This window comes from Otolemur garnettii, unplaced genomic scaffold, assembly GCF_000181295.1.
Source record: "Otolemur garnettii isolate 467f Iridium unplaced genomic scaffold, OtoGar3 scaffold00007, whole genome shotgun sequence".
Classification (NCBI taxonomy): domain Eukaryota; kingdom Metazoa; phylum Chordata; class Mammalia; order Primates; family Galagidae; genus Otolemur; species Otolemur garnettii.
The window spans coordinates 25,751,559-25,760,358 of record NW_003852402.1 but is presented as its reverse complement, the minus strand read 5'-3'; positions in this window follow the sequence as shown (position 1 = coordinate 25,760,358).

The window sequence follows — 8,800 nt, the reverse complement described above, 5'->3', positions numbered from 1 at the left end:
TCTGATGTAGCCAACACCCACTCTTAGCACCAGTGGCCTCCCCTCTTTACCTTCATGGAACTCAAGCTGGTAGCATCAAGAGAAAAGGAAATAGATAGTGAATATACAGGGGGATAGGACAGTAAGTGAGAAACGAACACACAGGGACACCCACCAATGGGAGATCAGGGAAAATTTTATTAAGGAAGAGACTGGGAGGACAGTCTTTGCTCTGCTTTGGCTAGTTGACCCACTATGAAAAACCAACCAAAGAAGGTAGAAGATTAAGCATTATCAGCCACTAATACCACACAGTGAGAGAATCCGTCAGCAAATTTGACATAGGCTTGGCCATGGACTTGGCCAGAAGAAGGGCTTCAAGGCCATCGTGGGCCCCCATGCTCTCTGACCTTGGCATGTCATTAAGCTCTCTGCACTTCAGTTTGCTTATCTGCAAAACGATGTCATAATACTCACAAAGTTATTGCAAAAATAAATGAAAAAAAAACGGAAGTAAATGTGCTCAGTGCTGGACAAAATCATGTGCCCAAGAAATGCTAGTTAAAATTCTTCCCTCCGCATAGGACTTGAGATGGAGAGTGGGTGTTCTGGGCTGAGTTATATCACCCCCACCCCCAATTCATATGCTGACCTCCTAACCTCAGTACCTCAGAATAGGACTGTATTTTGGGATAGGGTCTTTAAAATGAAGTCACTGGAGTGGGCGCTAATCCAATGTGACGAGAAGAGGAAATTTGCACACAGATGTGTACAGAGAGAAGACACGTGAAGGGGGAAGATGGCCATCTACTAGCCAAGGTGAGGCCTCAGAGGAAGCCACCCCTGCCAACATCTTGATCTTGGACTTCCAGCTTCCAGAACTGAGCAGAAATAAATTCTTGTTCTTTATGCCACCCAGTCTGGGGTGGCATAAATAACAGGTGCTTTGTTATCGTAGCCCCAACAAACCAATACAGTGGGTAACACAGCATCGGAGCTCTGGCACATGTAAATAATAGTGGTAATAAAGGTTTTATTTACTGAGCATATCCTGTGGGTCAGGCATTGTGCTAAATACTTTACACATATTATCTCATTTAATATGCATGAAAATCCCACGAGACAGATGCTATTATTTCTCATCTACAATGAGGATGCTGAGGCTCAGAGAGCCCGAGGCTGCAGAGCTATTGAGTGGTGGCACTGGGTCTGGAACTTAGGCCTGATTAAGGGTGCTGCTGGCCAGCAGAGTCTTTGTACAAACGAAAAGATGTCTCCTTCTTTGCCAGCGCGCAGGGCTTGGTGAGCAGAAGTCAGGCTGGGTTTCAGTTCCTCTTGCCTGCTCGGCTAGGTGTCCTGTGCAGCCCTACCCTTAACAGTGGCCCTTTTGTAGCCAAAGCACTTCATCATAATACATGTACTAGACTGCTCTAGGGGCTGGGGTGACTGGAGATGACACCATTGAGGCAGGAACAGCCAAATGTCTGAGGGATCGTGAGCCCTGGCCGTGCAGTCCTCACCCCCTTCATCCAGACTGGCGGGTTCTAGATGGAAATGGATGGGCTTCCAGAGGCCCCATCAGAAGCCCTTGATTCAGGCCAATTCTGCTAATTGGCCTCAGAATAGCTCTGACTGTATCCAGTCCACAGTCAGCAAGAAATCCAGTATGCCAGGGTTGCACCCTAGGATCACACACCTGTCATGACAGCATTATCCCCACCCTCTTCCTGTGCCCCCACCCCACCAAAGAGACTGCGAAATACGTCTCTGACTATTTGACTATGAATGGTCGTGTGCCTTTCCTCACAATTAAAGCTCCTAAATGTTCCAAATTTTCAGCTTGCGTGGTGGGGGAAAGAAAAAGGCCTCTGACAGCGTAAATATTTAATCACCATTAAGAATGTCCAATAAACGAGGGTAGTCGAGTTTCAAATTGGCTGGTTCGGATGATTAAAGTGCAAAAGTCGTAGCAGGAGAAAAATAAAGTACACTCTAAAATAGCACCATCTTTAGAGGGTTTCTATCTGCGCCACGGAGGTATTCCTTAAGGAGTCAAAGAACCGAAAATAATCTCTGAAATATTAACGTGGGGTGGGATAGGGTGAGGTCTGAGGATCAGGAAGTCTGGCAATTTTCCAATAATCCTGTTTTGGTAAAAGTGAATATAAGTGGAATTTCTAGACTTCACTGGAGAAACTGCTGGAGTTCAGACTTAAGGAAAAATGTCTAAAAAGGAAAAAGCAGTATGCTCCGTTTTGTATCTTGTTTGAAAATGCATTTCAAACATTCAGCAGTATTCCAGGGATCATAACCGTCTTCTGCCCCCACCACCTTCTGAACCCTTAACCCGCTAGTAGTTCTGATTTGCTTTTAAGGTTCTTTTAGTTTTATGTTTTAAGTGGGAAAAAAAAAATAATAATCCTACCCAGTCAGGGTTTCATTTCATTTGTCTGTATCCCTGGGTTGAATTTCGTGTTGAAAAGCCCGTGAGAATGGAATAAAAATGTAGCTTTTTTTCCATTGCCAGATTCGGGGAACCAGCCATTTGGAAACAAAGGAGTGTCATCTTCCCTAGCAGTGTCCATGCTCTCCATCAATGGACGGACTGGATGCACAGGTTTCAACATCACTTGGGGTCACTTCTGGATCCATGTGTGCAGGGAGATTGGATTGTTCCTCATGATTCTGGCAGGAAACAGGTGACTCGTGCAAAGAGATATGTGAATGAAGGGCCCGCAGCTGAGGTGCGGGCACGATAAAGGGAGACCAATGAGGGTGACAAACCGTGGGAGTCGTTGAACCCCACAGGCCTGAGAAGGAGGGTGAGGGAGTGGTCACTGAGCCTAGAGAAGGCTGAGGCCACAGCTGGAGCTGCGAGAGAGGCCTGTCCGCAGGATCTGTGGCCTTTAAAAGGGGCACAACCATGGCCGATAGAGCAGTGGGAATAAAAACAGTAGAGCCTCTGTAAGATGACCACCCAGGGGCTCTAACAAACTTGTCAACATACACAGAAGCAGTCAATATAAGGAAATAGGCCTACTGTACTGAGAAGTACATGTGGTGCATGTCCAGTCCACGAAAATCAGGTCAAGGTAAGAAGGTGGTCAATGTAGGCAGGTGGTCAACTCTGGAGGTTCTACCACGTATCCAAACTTCACTCTACCTACCCAATTCTCGGGCTCTTTCTGGGACTTCCCTTGGGCTGACTCCAACCAGAAGCCAAAAAGTGATGTCCATAAATGTCAAACTTCTGAGCCTAGGGCAGGATGGGGAAGAGTGGACAAGCAGTCTGTAAGAAGAAATGGAGCCTGTCCGGCCCAAATGGGGAAGAGGAAATAAATAGAGGGAACTAAAAGAGGGCAGAAGAGATTGTGGTGATGGTTTCATACTTATGTCCAAACCAATCGAGTTGCATATATTAAATGGGTATACATATAGTATGGTAGTCATACTTCAATAAAGGGTTTAAAAAGAAAAGGAATAGGGGCAGGAAGGCAAGGCAAACAGTCTCGTGGGTTTTGCATGTGGGATTCTGTGCATGAGGCTGAGGGTGTGGGAGAGACGCTGTTGACCCCAATCTCGGAGCTTGGCCCAGGGTGGGTGGTGAGTGGGATTGCCCTGTCTCTGGGGCACATGCCAAGCTTCCTGCCAGCAACGGTGCATGCCCAGAGCTGACAAGGGACACTTCCTCCCCACTTCAGTGGGGATACTTTCTAGGGAGTGGCAAGGGCATAGGCTGGGCGGAGAGCATCAGATGGCTCACAGCAAAGTCCAGCAACCCTCCCGTCAGCTCAGAGCATCTCCTCGCTCAATCTCAAGGAAGCGGAAGTACAAGTGGCTATGAAGTTATCTCCGTGTTTATCTTATCTTCTGCTATTCATTTCAAGAGTTGGAGTTATTATTAATCTGAAGGCCTGGCTGCTGGCAGCTCTTCTTTTTGAATGGGTTTATTCCAAGCTGCTGGTTATCAGCGGACTTGGAGCCTAGGATTACGCTGACAGCAAGTCTCAGCGCTGTGACGAGAGCGCAGAGACCTGGGAAGTGACGTGTGGTTAGACAGGGATCAGCATTTTGTGTCTAGTCCTGGATGTCCTTTCAGCTCCTCATTTCCAAAGAACAGCCAGGAAAATACAGGGAGGGAATAGGCTTGAATCTTGTGAAAAGTCGGACAAAAGCTTGATTTTCAAGAGACTGCTCAAATGACAGAGATTCCCCAAATCTGAAGATGTAATTAGCCGGTGAGTGGGCCTACTTCATGCAGGGTGAACTCCAGTCATTCTGGAACAACACTGTGATGGTGGATTTACCATTGTTTGCTTTCAACTGGTAATGGTCTCAGATTCTTAGCTACCAAGGGTTTTAGTGAATGTGTCAGAGAATGGGTAAAGAGAAACTTTCTGACATTAGGTATACTCCCTGAGAAGTGAGATATTGGAATGCTAGGGTGATATCCTAGACTCCACAGCCTCATAAAAACATCTGACATTTTACATGCTTTCCTAGGCAATAGCTCATCCATCTCTAAGGCTGAATGAAGGCCCTGATTTAACTTTAAGGAGGTCATTGGACTTTGAGTAAAGAAAGTAATGTGTTCTCGTACATCTCATTCTCCCATCTATAATCATCCTCTGCTGGTGAATGACCATAAGCAGTTAAACTGTGATATGGAAAGATGGTGACTATAATGTTGGCATGATCTAACTGAACACCCCCAAGCCTGCCTCACTTTAACCAGCAGCCCAAGGATACTGTCACCCAGCATAAGAATGCTCAACAGTCATCTTGGGCAGAGAGAACAAGGGACTAAGTTCCTTCAGCCACAGCTTAACTTGTGCTGTGTTCAACTGACTTTCCCTGTTGATTGATCTGTAGTCCACTCATCTCTCAGCATCAGTTCAAACTTATTAAACAGCTCTTCCTTTAATCTACATTCAACCATCTACTCATTAGCAGACTAGAGAGGAGGCCCAGGTGTTTCTTTTTCCCTGTTAGTCGCCAAAAAGAGCTGGGACTTTGATAAAAGCTTCAATGGGGAAGACCCCAAGAAGAAGAGCAAAGCTGTGGAGGGGGGAATGGCCTGTCTTAAACCCTAGAAGGACAACACTGGTCAACTGCGGTCCACTAGGTGATGTTTCCCAAATTCTGCTCAGGGGTTGCAGCCATGTAGACAAGGCCTGGGGAGAATTTGTTGAACAGCACTAATGACACTCTTAGCTGCTTTTGATCTCTGCCAGCCCAGTCATCCTCCAGACCACTGGCAGATTAAAAAAAAAGTCAGAAAGAAAACCGAAGTACCAATGATAGCCATCTTGTGACTGTGACCAATTGCCTACTGAACAGTTCTTAATGTCCTGAGCCTCAGCAGGAAACCACTGAATCTATCAAGTCCTGTCCACCAGAAATGAGTCTGATTGTGGATGGCCTGGTTAACCCAGATTGCCTTCAGCGCCTGAGGGAGTTGATATTTTCTCATTATGAAGACTTCCCCATCTAGTGAACGCTGCAAATAAAACTGCTTGGAATCAGTCTGAACTGCCTGTTTCCGTGGTAGCAGGCCTCTGTCTGGAGGATAAATCTGCACCATCTTCTTTTCTTTGGGTTTCAGCCAGTTGTGTTACAAGGAGTTCCAAAATGTACTATATATGTGACACCCAACAAGAGAGGCTCAGCCTGTTGGAGAGGGGACTTGCACCCTTGGGCCGGATGGCCGTGTCCAAGAGAAAGCGACCAAAGAGATACAAAACCCACATTGCCTAAATATTTATTTCAGTTGCTTGTATTTCCCACACTTTTCAAATGTGAACTTGTGTCCTGAAGGTGGAGCTTTAGTACACAAGAAAATCGGGAAGGGGCAAACACGTGTGTGTGTGTGTGTGTGTGTATAAGATGGGGTAGAGTCAGTAAAGAATGCATTTATGGGCTTCCTCATCGCCTACATTTTTCATGCCAGAAACAGCACAGATGCTGGTTTCTTTCACCACGGGAGTCTGCATACAATTAAATGGAAGGGGGAAAGACCCCTACTCTTGAGAGTGGGGCTTACGGTCCCAGGAGAATGGCAAAGGACAGTAGCCACCAAAGCCATTTATACTTCTTGAGGGTAGCATTTTTCAGATGCTGTTTCTCTTTCAAAATGAAGCAGCAATGAATTGAGTAGCGATCAAAATGCCGCACCACAGAGTATGTTTAATCCAAATAGCTCCCAAGATGGTCTGCGACTGATTGTACCAACTCTCCGGGACTTAGAGAAATGACTTGGTTACCAGTGAAGTAAAACTATCTCCAGAATGGAATTGAACTGTTGCTTCTCAGCACTTAATGACACTGCCACAGTCGGTTTAGGAAGCCAGTAAAGGTCATCGTGTTCCTCGTCACTCACAGGAAAAACTGTCAAAATCCCAGTGCATAAATCCCCTACTATGCTGTCTAGGGCTTTATAAGCTTTGGCTTTTTTAAATACTGTTTTTTTTCTACTTCCAAAAAATGCAAAAATTCTTAAAACATTCCAGCAGGGTAGGGAACAGGGAAGTAAGGCCTGATGCTCTGGAGTAGGTAAAGGGTCTGATGTGCCTTGCCTGAGAAGTGGTTAACATCCACGGGGTGTTTCAAGCCTTTCTCTGTCTTCCTCTGCTCTCTTCACGGACACTCCAAACACCGTCATCACAGCAGAAAGGGCAACCTTATATCTCGTGGGAAAGTACTTGCTGTCTACTGGCAGGCAAAGATAACGTTATCCAATTTCAAACGGGGAGCTTGTGAATGGACAGATGACCACTCTGCACACAGCATTAGGAGAGCCACTGCTCAAGTGATAGGAGCTTCAGCTGCGAGTAGAAACTCACGCTTCTCTTCTGCTTGTCCCCCACCTACTCCTCCTTTCCTTAAGCCTTCCAGAGCTCCTGCCTTACCCTCAGCACTGGGGAGAGCTCAGAGCATTGCTGCAGTCTGAACCTGCAACAGCTTCTCCTTTAGCAGGGCTCAGCAATTAAGGGAAGCACTGCACCCCATTCTCTCCCCCAGACAGGCTGCGTTCAGAGCTGGGGAACTTAGAGGGAAGGAAGAAAACAGACAGCAACCAGTGGCCCTCTCTGGATCTCTGGCTTGGAAATAGCCTAGGAAGGAAGCCTCCCAAGGAACCCCAGAGGTCTCTAACACCCCCCACTCACCCCCAGCCTCCCCTGCCAGTCTGTAAGGGTGCTCATGGGAGCCACCAGCTGCTTCAGGAAGCTGGGAGGTGGTTGCGCATCCTCTGGGAAGCCCCCTTCTGAGAACCTACTGCTGAGTGTGCGATAATTTTCTGAGCTTCAGAAATTCTTGGTAGCTGTGGTGGCTTCTTTGCCCCTGGGATGAAGTGGTAAGAATTCTGGGGTTCCAGAGGAAAAAAGAGTGAGAAATGAGATGGAGGGAGAGCCTCTAAGGATATAAGGGTACTCGGCTCTAAGAGCTGGAGCGTTTAACTTGGGGAACTTTTCAGTCCCACTGTGGAGAATGATCTCTGGGGATTATTGTAATGGCCACAGGTGGCACTTGACTACAGCGGGACACGAACAAGGCCCTGGGGCTGGATAAGAATTGGAATCTCAGCTCTGCTATCAACTTGCAGGACACCAGCAAGTGCCATAGCCTTTCCCGTTCATTCTCCTGGACTACTAAGTAGGGATAGTGACAGTCACTAATTAATAGTGTTGTTATGAGTATTAAATGAGTCTTAATCCATGTGCCGAATGTACAACAGCGTCCGGCACGTTGTAAGTGCTCGGGAAATGTTAGCCATGATCTATTAGGTTAGATGGTGAGCAGAACTTTCTAAGTGCTAAGGTTTGAGAGCCGGGGACTCCGTTGCCAAGGGAGATTAGAAATCCTTTTCAAATATGGGCGCTCCGGCCCCGAGAATTGTCTAGAACGAGAGTGTGGCGCCTGCCTTTCTACCACCTCAGTCCTCTGACCTGGGGAAACCCACTCCGTGTCACAGGGGCGCCGTGGTCCCTGGAGTCTCTGGCTCCACCACGTCTCCTGCGCGCCTCCCTGGGGCCTCCCTCCCACCGCTCCACACCTGTCAGCCGCCCTCGCAGCCTCCCAGTGGCCGGAGCCCCGGGCCTCCGCTGCAACCCCTTCGTAACCTAGGTCCTCGCTCCCCGCCGCTCCTACCGCCCCCCTCCCCCGGCTGCTCTTGTAAACAAAACCCGGGCGTTGGAGCAGCCCCACGGGCGGACGAGCGCGGGAGCCCGCTCGGTGCGCCGTTAGCGCGCCCCGGGAGCCCCGGGCTAACCAAAGGGGTGATGGTGGCGGCCGTGGCAGCAGCGGCAAGAGGCTGAGCTTTGTTATGAATAGATGAAAGAGGCCACCTACACAGTAACCCAAATTACTAGACCTCCCTCCTCCCTATCTCACCGAATCAAGAGGGGAGGGGAGATGGGCGTGGAGGGAGGGCGGGCAGGAGGCGGAGGGCGGAGGAGGAAGAGGATGAGGAAGGGGCCAGTTGCATCCCACTTTCACAATGGGAAAGTGAAACGCACAAGCGCACCCAACCTCTCCAGCCCTCCCCGCCCGCCTCGCTCCCCTCCGCCCGTCCCCTCCCTTCCCCTCCGCGCCTCCCTGCGAGCGCCAGCGCTGCACACAGGAACTCTCCGGCGAAGGAGGGCAGGAGGAAGCGGTGCCGGAGCGCGCAGGGCTTGCAGCCGCCGCCGCCGCTGCACAGGCTGCCGGAGCGAGCCCGCCGCGCGCCGCCCTCCCCGCTCTCCTTCCCGGGCGAGCCGCGGGGATGGGGCGGCCGCAGGAGCCCGAGCGCGCGCAGGAACCGCCGCCGCCGCCCGCGTCTCCG